Below are 13,927 nucleotides of genomic sequence, written 5' to 3'. Positions count from 1 at the left end.
CACTGTCAGTGAAGTGTCTTAAAACACATTGAAATAACATACTATGAACTCTATTCTACTACAACTCGTGCCTGCGACACTACAGTACTGCTGCCATAATGATACCTTGTCAATCTGACCTTATATAACTAAATAAACAAAATAACATTGTTCACCTGTCAGTGAATTAAGCTGTGACTTCAGTTCTCTCCTGGTCCCACACACAGCCTCTCTCTCTCTCTCTTTCCCTCTCTTCTCACAGCCTCTCTCTTTCCCTCTCTCTTCACACTGTCTCTTTCTCCCGTAAACACACACACACAGCCTCTCTCTCTTCTCACTGTCTCTCTCCCCCATAAACACACACACACCTTTGCTCTCGCTCATCACCGGTTTCACCACCTGACTTCCTCTCTCTAGTGCTCTGTGATGGAAGGGAGGGGCTGACCTACAGGCCAGACACGACTACTAATCCATTCTTCTCCTCTTGTCTTCTCTCCTGTCCTCTCGTCTTCTTTAGGTGACAGTACGGTCAGACCTGTTCTTTGGTACCTTTACATCTCTCTCCTCTTCTCCTCGTCTGTCCCCTCCTTCCTGTCTCTCTTCTCCTTTCCACCTCTCCTCCTCCTCCCTCTACTCCTCTCATCTCCTTTCCACCTCTCCTCCTCCCTCCACTCCTTTACACCTCTCCTCCTCCTCCCTCCACTCCTCTCATCTCCTTTCCACCTCTCCTCCTCCCTCCACTCCTCTCATCTCCTTTACACCTCTCCTCCTCCCTCCACTCCTCTCATCTCCTTTTCACCTCTCCTCCTCCCTCCACTCCTCTCATCTCCTTTACACCTCTCCTCCTCCCTCCACTCCTCTCATCTTCTTTACACCTCTCCTCCTCCCTCCACTCCTCTCATCTCCTTTACACCTCTCCTCCTCCCTCCACTCCTCTCACCTCCTTTACACCTGTCCTCCTCCCTCCACTCCTCTCATCTCCTTTTCACCTCTCCTCCTCCCTCCACTCCTCTCCTTTCCACCTCTCCTCCTCCCTCCACTCCTCTCCTCTCCTTTTCACCTCTCCTCCTCCCTCCACTCCTCTCCTTTCCACCTCTCCTCCTCCCTCCACTCCTCTCCTTTACACCTCTCCTCCTCCCTCCACTCCTCTCCTTTTCACCTCTCCTCCTCCCTCCACTCCTCTCCTTTACACCTCTCCTCCTCCCTCCACTCCTCTCCTTTTCACCTCTCCTCCTCCCTCCACTCCTCTCCTTTTCACCTCTCCTCCTCCCTCCACTCCTCTCCTTTACACCTCTCCTCCTCCCTCCACTCCTCTCCTTTACACCTCTCCTCCTCCCTCCACTTCTTTCATTTTCCCTTGTCCTTTCTGTGTGCATTCACACAGGATTTATTCTAGAGGCCACTGCAGTCAGACCAGTTCTCTGGTTATATCCACCTCGACCTCCATCTCTCCTCTCGTTTCCTCTCCTCTGCATGTATTCCTCAAAGGACTCCATTCTAGGGGCTAGTTTGGTCGGTCAGACCAGGATGTGAAACGGTCAATGTAGACCTGGTGTGTTGACGTTTGAAAGCTGGTTTCACTCCACTCCATATGAACAGTCAATATAGCATGTTTACCTTCGGATAAACACACAATAACCACGGATCAGACATGGGCTAAAAGGTATTATAAACTGGGTGGTTCGAACCCTGAATGCTGATTTGCTGAAAGCCATGGTATATCAGACCGTATACAACGGGTATGACAGAACATGTATTTTACTGCTCTAATTACATGACAGTTTATAATAGCAATAAGGCACCTCCTGGGTTTGAGGTATACAGTCAATATCCCACAGCTAAAGGGTGTGTCCAGGCACTCCGTGTTGCGTCGTGCGGAAGAACAGCCCTAGCCGTGGTATACTGGCCATATACCACACCCCCTCTGGCCTTATACCACACCCCCTCGGGCCTTATACCACACTAGAGGTCGACCGATTATGATTTTTCGACGCCGATACCGATACCGATTATTGGAGGACCAAAAACCCCGATACCGATTAATCTGACATTTTTGTGGGGATTTTTTTTATTTGTAATAATGACAATTACAACAATACTGAATGAACACTTATTTTAACTTAATATAATACATCAATAAAATCAATTTAGCCTCAAATAAATAATGAAACATGTTCAATTTGGTTTAAATAATGCAAAAACAAAGTGTTGGAGAAGAAAGTAAAAGTGCACTATGTGCCATGTAAAAAAAGCTAACGTTTAAGTTCCTTGCTCAGAACATGAGATCATATGAAAGCTGGTGGTTCCTTTTAACATGAGTCTTCAATATTCCCAGGTAAGAAGTTTTAGGTTGTAGTTATTATAGGAATTATAGGACTATTTCTCTCTATACGATTTGTATTTCATATACCTTTGACTATTGGATGTTCTTATAGGCACGTTAGTATTGCCAGTGTAACAGTATAGCTTCCGTCCCTCCCCTCGCTCCTACCTGGGCTCGAACCAGGAACACATCGACAACAGCCACCCTCGAAGCAGCGTTACCCATGTAGAGGAAGGGAAACAACTACTCCAAGTCTCAGAGCGAGTGACGTTTGAAATGCTATTAGCCCGCACCCGGCTAACTAGCTAGCCATTTCACATGGGAGTTGACAGGCTTGAAGTCATAAACAGCGCAATGCATTGCGAAGGGCTGCTAGCAAACGCACAAAAGTGCTGTTTGAATGAACGCTTACGAGCGTGCTGCTGCCTACCACCACTCAGTCAGACTGCTATATCAAATCATAGACTTAATTATAACATAATAACACACAGAAATACGAGCCTTAGGTCATTAATATGGTCGAATCCGGAAACTATCATCTTGAAAACAAAACGTTTTTCCTGTCAGTGCAATACGGAACCGTTCCGTATTTTATCTAACTGGTGGCATCCCTAAGTCTAAATATTCCTGTTACATTGAACAACCTTCAATGTTATGTCATAATTACGTAAAAGTCTGGCAAATTAGTTCGCAACAAGCCAGGCGGCCCAACCTGCATATACCCTGACTGCGTGCAATGAACGCAAAATGACACAATTTCACCTGGTTAATATTGCCTGCTAACCTGGATTTCTTTTAGCTAAATATGCAGGTTTAAAAATATATACTTCTGTGTATTGATTTTAAGAAAGGCATTGATGTTTATGGTTAGGTACAGTCGTGCAACGATTGTGCTTTTTTTGCAAATGCGCTTTTGTTAAATCATCCCCGTTTGGCGAAGTCGGCTGTCTTTGTTAGGAAGAAATAGTCTTCACAGTTCGCAACGAGCCAGGTGGCCCAAACTGCTGCATATACCCTGACTCTGTTTGCAAGAGAAGTGACACATTTTCCCTAGTTAAAAGAAATTCATGTTAGCAGGCAATATTAACTAAATATGCAGGTTTAAAAATATATACTTGTGTATTGATTTTAAGAAAGACATTGATGTTGCGAATGCGCACCACATCGATTATATGCAACGCAGGACAGGCTAGATAAACTAGTAATATCATCAACTATGTGTAGTTAACTAGTGATTATGAGTGATTGATTGTTTTTTATAAGATAAGTTTAATGCTAGCTAGCAACTTACCTTGGCTTCTTACTGCATTCGCGTAACAGGCAGGCTCCTCGTGGAGTGCAATGTAAAGCAGGTGGTTAGAGCGTTGGACTAGTTAACGGAAAGTTGCATCCCCAAGCTGAGAAGGTAAAAATCTGTCGTTCTGCCCCTGAACAAGGCAGTTAACCCACCATTCCTAGGCCGTCATTGAAAATAAGAATGTGTTCTTAACTGACTTGCCTAGTTAAATAAAGGTCTAAAAAAAATATATATAAAAAAATATTTTTAAAAATTTGGCAAATCGGTGGCCAAAAATACCAATTACAGATTGTTCTGAGAACTTGAAATCGGCCCTAATTAATCGGCCATTCCGATTAATCGGCCGACCTCTATACCACACCCCCTCGGGCCTTATAGTGCACTACTTTAGACCAGAGCCCTCTGTGCATTTTCCTATACAGGGGAATAGGGTGCCATTTGGGATGCAACCACTGTGTGAGCTGAGGGGTGGGCAGGGTCAGGGCCAAGCCAGGCGAACCGACAGGGTCTATCCTGGATCACATTATATATCCTTTAAGCCCAGGAGAAAAGTTTGGCAAACTACCACCCATGTTGGCAATGACACCCCTGCTATATTGTGGATAAAGAGTTATCTGTCTAACAGAACACAGAGAGGGTTCTTTAATGGAAGCCACTCCAACATAATCCAGATTACAATCAGGAATTTCCCAGGGCAGCTGACTAGACCCCTTACGTTTTTCAATCTTTGAGTAAAACCAGAGTATCTATGTATGCGGATGACTCAACACTATACACGTCAGCTACTACAGTGAGTGAAGTCACTGCAACGCTTAACAAAGAGCTGCAGTTAGTTTCAGAATGGGTGGCAAGGAATAAGTTAGTCCTAAATATAAAAGAAAACTAAAAGCATTGTATTTGGAACAAATTATTCACAAAACCCTAACCCTCAACTAAACATTGTAATAAATAATGTGGAAATTGAGCAAGTTGAAGTGACTAAACTGCTTGGAGTCACCCTGGATTGTAAACTGTCATGGTAAAAACATATTGATACAACAGTAGCTAAGATGGGAAGAAGTCTGTCCATAATAAAGCACTGCTCTACCTTCTTAACAGCACTATCAACAAGGCAGATCCTACAGGCCCTAGTTTTGTCTCACCTGGACTACTGTTCAGCAGGTTGGTCAGGTGCCAAATAGAGGGACCACAGAATTTTACAATTGGCTCAGAACAGGGCAGCACGGCTGGCCCTTAAATGTACACGGAGAGCTAACATTATTAATACTCATGTATATCCCCCATGGCTCAAAGTGGAGGAGAGATTAACTTCATCACTAGTTTTTGTAAGAGGTGTTGACAACCTGAATGTACTGAGCTGTCTGTTTAAACTACTAGCACATAGCTCAGACACCCATGCATACCAAAGACATGCCACCAGAGGTCTCTTCACAATCCCCAAGTCAAGAACAGACTATGGGAGGCACACAGTACTACATAGAGCCATGGCTACATGGAACTCTATTCCACACCAGGTACAGTGTCTTGCAAAAGTATTTGACCCCCTTGGCGTTTTTCCTATTTTGTTGCATTACAACCTGTAATTTAAATTGATTTTTATTTGGATTTCATGTAGTGGACATACACACAATAGTCCAAATTGGTGAAGTGAAATGATAAAAATTACTTGTTTCAAAAAATTCAAAACAATAAAAACTGAAAAGTGGTGGGTGCATATGTATTCACCCCCTTTTGCTATGAAGCCCCTAAATAAGATCTGGTGCAACCAATTACCTTCAGAAGTCACATCATTAGTTAAATAAAGTACACCTGTGTGCAATCTAAGTGTCTCATGATCTGTCACATGATCTCAGTATATTTACACCTGTTCTGAAAGGCCCCAGAGTCTGCAACAACACTAAGCAAGGGGCACCACTAAGCAAGGGGCACCACCAAGCAAGTGGCACCATGAAGACCAAGGAGCTCTCCAAACAGGTCAGGGACAAAGTTGTGGAGAAGTACAGATCAGGGTTGGGTTATAAAAAATATCAGAAATCCATTATAAAAAAAATGGAAAGAATATGGCACCACAACAAACCTGCCAAGAGAGGGCCACCCACCAAAACTCACGGACTAGGCAAGGAGGGCATTAATCAGAGAGGGAACAAAGAGACCAAAGATAACCCTGAAGGAGCTGCAAAGCTCCACAGGGGAAATTGGAGTATCTGTCCATAGGACCACTTTAAGCCGTACACTCCACAGAGCTGGGCTTTATGGAAGACTGGCCAGAAAAAAGCCATTGCTAAAAGAAAAAAATAAGCAAATGCATTTGGTGTTCTCCAAAAGGCATGTGGGAGACTCCCCAAACATATGGAAGAAGGTACTCTGGCCAGTTGAGACTAAAATTGAGCTTTATGGACATCAAGGAAAACGCTATGCCTGGCGCAAACCCAACACCTCTTATCACCCCAAGAATACCATCCCCACTGTAAAGCATGGTGGTGGCAGCATCATGCTGTGGGGATGTTTTTCATCGGCAGGCCTGGGAAACTGGTCAGAATTGAAGGAATGATGGCACTAAATACAGGGAAATTCTTGAGGGAAACCTGTTTCAGTCTTCCAGAGATTTGAGACTGGGATGGAGGTTCACCTTCGAGCAGGACAATGACGCAAAGCATACTGCGAAAGCAACACTCGAGTGGTTTAAGGGGAAACATTTAAATGTCTTGGAATGGCCTAGTCAAAGCCCAGACCTCAATCCAATTGAGAATCTGTGGTATGACTTAAATGTTGCTGTACACCAGCGGAACCCATCCAACTTGGAGGAGCTGGAACAATTTTACCTTGAAGAATGGGCAAAAATCCCAGTGGCTAGGTGTGCCAAGCTTACAGAGACATACCCCAAGAAAATTGCAGCTGTAATTGCTGCAAAAGGTGGCTCTACAAAGTATTGACTTTTTTTTGGGGGGGGGGGGGGGTGAATAGTTATGCACGCTCAAGTTTTCTGTTTTTTTTTAATCTTATTTCTTGTTTGTTTCACAATAAAAAATATTTTGCATCTTCAAAGTGGTAGGAATGTTGTGTAAATCAAATGATACAACCCCCCAAAAAATATATTTTAATTCCAGGTTGTAAGGCAACAAAATAGGAAAAATGGCCAAGGGGGTGAATACTTTCACAAGGCCCTGTATGTATGAAAATACACTCAAATAAAATATTACATTTTGTACAGTCACCTCATACATGCTTCAAGAGGGCCACCATTCTTCCTGTTCCCAAGAAAGCTAAGGTAACTGAGCTAAATGACTATCGCCCCCTAGCACTCACTTCTGTCATCATGAAGTGCTTTGAGAGACTAGTCAAGGATCATATCACCTGACACCCTAGACCCACTCCAATTTGCTTACCGCCCCAATAGGTCCACAGACGACGCAATCGCAATCACACTGCACAATGCCCTAACCCATCTGGAGAAGAGGAATACCTATGTAAGAATGCTGTTCATTGACTACAGCTCAGCATTTAACACCATAGTACCCTCCAGACCCCGCCCTGTGCAACTGGACTTTCTGACGGGCCGCCCCCAGGTGGTGAGGGTAGGAAACAACATCTCCACCCCGCTGATCCTCAACACTGGGGCCCCACAAGGGTGCGTTCTCAGCCCTCTCCTGTACTCCCTGTTCACCCATGACTGCGTGGCCATGCACGCCTCCAACTCAATCATCAAATTTGCAGGCAGCACTACAGTGGTAGGCTTGATTACCAACAACGACGAGACGGCCTACAGGGAGGAGGAGAGGGCCCTCGGAGTGTGGTGTCAGGAAAATAACCTCACACTCAACGTCAACAAAACAAAGGAGATGATCGTGGACTTCAGGAAACAGCAGAGGAGCACCCCCCATCCACATCAACGGGACAGTAGTGGAGAAGGTGGAAAGTTTTAAGTTCCTTGGCGTACACATCACGGACAAACTGAAATGGTCCACCCACACAGACAGCGTTGTGAAGAAGGCGCAACAGCGCCTCTTCAACCTCAGGAGGCTGAAGAAATTTGGCTTGTCACCAAAAACACTCACAAACTTTTACAGATGCACAATCGAGAGCATCCTGTCGGGCTGTATCACCGCCTGGTATGGAAACTGCTCCGCCCACAACCGTAAGGCTCTCCAGAGGGTGCTGCGGTCTGCACAACACATCACCGGGGGCAAACTACCTGCCCTCCAGGACACCTACACCACCCAATGTCACAGGAAGGCCAAAAAGTTCATCAAGGACAGCAACCACCCGAGCCACTGCCTGTTCACCCCACTATCATCCAGAAGGCGAGGTCAGTACAGGTGCATCAAAGCTGGGACCAAGAGACTGAAAAACAGCTTCTATCTCAAAGTCATCAGACTGTTAAACAGCCATCACCAACATTGAGTGGCTGCTGCCAACATACTGACTCAAATCTCTAGCCACTTAATAATTAAAAATTGGATGCAATAAATGTATCACTAGTCACTTTAAACAATGCCACTTTATATAATGTTTACATACCCTACATTACTCATCTCATATGTATATACTGTACTCTATACCATCTACTGCGTCTTGCCTATGCCGTTCGGCCATCACTCATTTATATATTTATATGTACATATTCTTATTCATTCCTTTACACTTGTGTGTATTAGGTAGTTGTTGTGAAATTGTTAGATTACTTGTTAGATATTACTGCATGGTCAGAACTAAAAGCACAAGCATTTCGCTACACTCGCATTAACATCTGCTAACCATGTGTATGTGACATATAAAATTTGATTTGATTTATAAACCATTTGATCTCAAATCCAAAATGTTGTATTTTGGAACATTTTCAAATGATGTTGACTACTTTAAAGTCTTCTTCTCCAGAACCGCTGGACCGATTGGCACCATATTTTCCAGGACTCCAGCTCCCTGAGCATGTGTGCTCATCACTCTGAGTCAAACAGATCAAGCGATATAAACATGTGCCTGTTATAGCGCCACCGTGTGGTCGATATGAATGTGCTTATATATGTTGAGTCTTGACAGTGTTTGGAACATGTGTACCAAGTTGTTACAATACAAATATCTGTGTCTGATTTATATGCCTTTATGAGCCTGACCACACCCATGTGAATGTTTATTGGTCAGTAGTGGCCATGTTGTTTGACATACTAATCTGGAAAATATTGCATTGTGAAACCTTGGCCCATAGATGCCATATATTAAGTTTTGTGCAGACTGGTCAAACAGTGCCAGAGTATTAGCGTTTTAAGTGACGAACTTACAGGTCCTTATTAACCTCTCTTGGGTAGGGGGCAGTATTTTCACGTCTGGATAAAAAACGTACCCGATTTAATCTGGTTATTACTCCTGCCCAGAAACTAGAATATGCATATAATTGTTTGATTTGGATAGAAAACACCCTAAAGTTTCTAAAACTGTTTGAATGGTGTCTGTGAGTATAACAGAACTCATATGGCAGGCCAAAACCTGAGAAGATTCTATACAGGAAGTGCCCTCTCTGACCATTTCTTGGCCTTCTATAGCCTCTTTATCGAAAACAGAGGATCTCTGCTGTAACGTGACATTTTCTAAGGCTCCCATAGGCTCTCAGAAGGCGCCAGAACGGGGAATGATGACTCTGCAGTCCCTGGCTGAAAAACAGTAGCGCATTTGGATAGTGGTCGATCTGAAAACAATGACAATGACATGGGTGCGCGCGTGCATGTGAAGACACCATTTTCTACTTTCAGTCTTTGAACGAAAACAACGTCTCCCGGTCGGAATATTATCGCTATTTTACGAGAAAAATCGCATAAAAATTGATTTTAAACAGCGTTTGACATGCTTCGAAGTACGGTAATGGAATATTTCGAAATGTTTTGTCACGACATGCGTCACCGTTCGGATAGGGACCTGAACGCACGGACAAAACAGAGGATATTTGAACATAACTATGGATTATTTTGAACCGAAACAGCATTTGTGGTTGAAGTAGAAGTCCTGGGAGTGCATTCTGACGAAGAACAGCAAAGGTAATCCAATTGTTCTTATAGTAATTCTGAGTTTAGTGAACGCCAAACTTGGTGGGTGTCAAATTAGCTAGCCCGTGATGGCGAGCTATCTACTCAGAATATTGCAAAATGTGCTTTTGCCGAAAAAGCTATTTTAAAATCTGACACTGCGATTGCATAAAGGAGTTCTGTATCTATAATTCTTAAAATAATTGTTATGTTTTTTGTGAACGTTTATCGTGAGTAATTTAGTAAATTCACCGGAAGTTTTCGGTATGTTTGCTAGTTCTGAACGTCACATGCTAATGTAAAAAGCTGGTTTTGTATATAAATATGAACTTGATTGAACAAAACGTGCATGTATTGTATAACATAATGTCCTAGGAGTGTCATCTGATGAAGATCATCAAAGGTTAGTGCTGCATTTAGCTGTGGTTTTGGTTTTTGTGACATTATATGCTAGCTTGAAAAATGGGTGTGTGATTATTTCTGGCTGGGTACTCTCCTGACATAATCTTATGTTTTGTTTTCGTTGTAAAGCCCTTTTGAAATCGGACAATGTGGTTAGATTAACGAGAGTCTTGTCTTTAAAATGGTGTAAAATAGTCATATGTTTGAAAAATTACTACACGGGGTGAGGGGCATGAGCTTTTAAAGTTTGCATTTTCAATCGCTTGTTATAGCGCCACAATGTGGCCAGTTGGCATGGTATTGCATGACAGGGTGTGGCCCTTGGCCCTTCACCATCATGCCAGGTTGCATGATGGTAAAGGCTTTACCTAGGCCTTATCATGTCATGGGAATGTTCATCTTTTCACCAGATTTTGGTGGAACCAGAATAATAATAATAATATACGCCAACAAATACAATAGGGTTTCACCCAGCCTTGCTGCTTGAACCCCTAATTATAACGACCTAATATTAGAAACCTCATGAAGCAGTTTTTAAGTAGGGGTGTAATGGGCATTCAAACAACAACAGGTGCCTTGTGCAGCTGCAACTGAGCAGCACCGCAATGATTAACCTGGGTGTGTCGGTGACCTGTATCAGCGAGTCAAACGAGAGAGAGAAAACAGCTCAACTCAATCCTGTTTTCCAAGTCACTTCCAAGAAGTGGTACATTCAGTATTAACACCAGTAGGCAGGTCTTTAATCACAGCGACAGACGGGTCTCTCAGCGGGATAAAGGCAGGGCGTCAGAGGAGCACAGCACTAGAGGATGACCCTCTAGTGAAAGCAGTTTAATCTCCTCACAGTCACCGAGCAGCACAATACTTTCCCTGGGCCTAACACACACATACGCACACGCACACACAAACAGAGCAAACCAGAACACTATTTAGCCCTAAACAGAGAGTACACAGTGGCAGAATACCTGACCACTGTGACTGACCAACAATTAAAGAAATATTTTACTATGTACACACTTAGTGAGCATAACCTAGCTATTGAGAAAGGTTGCCAAAGGCAGACCTGGCTCTCAAGAAAAGACAGGCTATGTCCACACTGCCCACAAAATGAGATGGAAACGGTTTAATCCAACAGGTCTCAGACGTCCCGATCTAACAGGTCCCAGACGTCCCGATCCAACAGGTCCCAGACGTCCCGATCCAACAGGTCCCAGACGTCCCGATCAAACAGGTCCCAGACGTCCCGATCAAACAGGTCCCAGACGTCCCGATCAAACAGGTCCCAGACGTCCCGATCCAACAGGTCCCAGACGTCCCGATCCAACAGGTCCCAGACGTCCCGATCTAACAGGTCCCAGACGTCCCGATCTAACAGGTCCCAGACGTCCCGATCCAACAGGTCCCAGATGTCCCGATCAAACAGGTCCCAGACGTCCCGATCTAACAGGTCCCAGACGTCCCGATCAAACAGGTCCCAGACGTCCCGATCCAACAGGTCCCAGACGTCTCGATCTAACTGGTCCCAGACGTCCCGATCTAACAGGTCCCAGACGTCCCGATCTAACTGGTCCCAGACGTCCCGATCTAACTGGTCCCAGACGTCCCGATATAACAGGTCCCAGACGTCCCAATCAAACAGGTCCCAGACGTCCCGATCTAACAGGTCCCAGACGTCCCGATCTAACAGGTCCCAGACGTCCCGATCCAACAGGTCCCAGACGTCCCGATCTAACAGGTCCCAGACGTCCCAATCTAACTGGTCCCAGACGTCCCGATCTAACAGGTCCCAGACGTCCCGATATAACAGGTCCCAGACGTCCCGATCTAACTGGTCCCAGACGTCCCGATCCAACAGGTCCCAGACGTCCCGATCTAACAGGTCCCAGACGTCCCGATCCAACAGGTCCCAGACGTCCCGATCCAACAGGTCCCAGATGTGCTCAATGGGATTGAGATCCGGGCTCTTCGCTGGCCATGGCAATTATCTGTTTATTTTGTTCATTATTTCACTTGCTTTGGCAATGTTAACATAAGTTTCCCATGGCAATAAAGCCCTTTGAATTGAATTGAAATTGAGAGAGAGACAGAGACAGAGATTCTCCAATTACATTGAATGAACTACAGGACAAAATACAAACCCTCCAACCCAAAAAGGCCTGTGGTGTTGATGATATCCTCAATGAAATGATAAAACATACAGACCACGAATTCCAATTGGCTATACTTAAACTCTTTAACATCATCCTTAGCTCTGGCATCTTCCCCAATATTTGGAACCAAGGACTGATCACCCCAATCCACAAAAGTGGAGACAAATTTGACCCCAATAACTACCATGGGATATGCGTCAACAGCAACCTTGGGAAAATCCTCTGCATTATCATTAACAGCAGACTAGTTCATTTCCTCAGTGAAAACAATGTACTGAGCAAATGTCAAATTGGCTTTTTACCAAATTACCGTAACGACAGACCACGTATTCACCCTGCACACCCTAATTGACAAAAAAACAAACCAAACTAAAAGCAAAGTCTTCTCATGCTTTGTTGATTAAAAAAAATATTTTGACTGAATTTGGCATGAGGGTCTGCTATACAAAGTGATGAAAAGTGGTGTTGGGGAGGAAAACATACCACATTATAAAATTCATGTACACAAATGACAAGTGTGCGGTTAAAATTGGCAAAAAACACACACATTTCTTTCCACAGGAATGTGGGGTGAGACAGGGATGCAGCTTAAGCCCCACCCTCTTCAACATATATATCAACGAATTGGCGAGGTCACTAGAACAGCAGCACCTGGCCTCAACAACAGAATCTGAAGTCAAATGTCTACTGTTTGCTGAATGATCTGGCACTTCTGTCCCAAACCAAGGATGGCCTACAGCAGCACCTAGATCTTCTCCACAGATTCTGCCAGACCTGGGCCCTGACAGTAAATCTCAGTAAGACAAAAATAATGGTGTTCCAAAAAAGGTCCAATTGCTATGACCACAAATACAAATTCCATCTAGACACCGTTACTCTAAAGCCCACAAAAAAAATATGCATACTTCGGCCTAAACATCAGCGCCACAGGTAACTTCCACAAAGCTATGAACGATCTGAGAGACAAGGAAAGAAGGGCCTTCTACACCATCAAAACAAACAAAAAAATTGACATACCAATTAGGATCTGGCTAAAAATACTTGAATAAGTTATAAAACCTAACGCCATTTATGATTGTGAGGTCTGGGGTCCGCTCACCAATCAAGAAATCACAAAATGGAACAAACCCCAAATTGAGACTATGCATGCAGAATTCTGCACAATTATCCTCTGGCTACAATGTAAAACAACAAACAATGCATGCAAAGCAGAATTAGGCCAATATACGCTACTTATCAAAATCCAAAAAAGAGACGTTAAATTCTACAACCACCTAAAAGGAAGCGATTCCCAAACCTTCCATAACAAAGCCATCACCTACAGAGAGATGAACCTGGAGAAGAGTCCCCTAAACAAGCCGGTCCAGGGGCTCTGTTCACAAACACAAACAGACCCCACAGAACCGCAGGACAGCAACACAATCAAACCCAACCAAAGCATGAGAAAACAAAAAGATAATTACTTGACACACTAGAAAGAATTAACAAAACAAACGGAGCAAACTAGAATGCTATTTGGCCCTAAACAGAGAGTACACAGTGACATAATACCTGACCACTGTGACTGACCCAAACCTAACGAAAGCTTTGACTATGTACAGACTCAGTGAGCATAGCCTTGCTATTGAGAAAGGCCACCGTAGGTAGACCTAGCTCTCAAGAGAAGACAGGCAGCATACCACCCTGCAACCCACTGCTGTCTTGCCTCTGAAGCTAAGCAGGGTTGGTCCTGGATGGGAGACCAGATGGTGTTGGAGGGCCA

General features: G+C 44.1%; 1 protein-coding gene across 4 annotated transcripts in view; it reads right to left on the bottom strand.

The window, feature by feature from the left end:
* The window catches only part of LOC115168267 (NEDD4-binding protein 3-A), a 59,932-nt gene that overhangs the window by 41,064 nt on the left and 4,941 nt on the right, over positions 1-13,927 (bottom strand). Inside the window, exon 1 of one of the 4 annotated variants that reach the window (XM_029723384.1) lies at positions 156-252. The exons of the other annotated variants lie outside the window; for them this stretch is intronic. The gene's annotated coding sequence lies outside the window, so the exon portion shown is untranslated. Of the gene's footprint in view, positions 1-155; positions 253-13,927 lie in introns of those variants that run through there. 4 annotated transcript variants of the gene reach the window in all.

The sequence above is a fragment of the Salmo trutta genome, chromosome 3 (assembly GCF_901001165.1).
Source record: "Salmo trutta chromosome 3, fSalTru1.1, whole genome shotgun sequence".
In the NCBI taxonomy this organism is placed as follows: domain Eukaryota; kingdom Metazoa; phylum Chordata; class Actinopteri; order Salmoniformes; family Salmonidae; genus Salmo; species Salmo trutta.
This window is presented reverse-complemented; position numbering and strand designations above follow the sequence as displayed.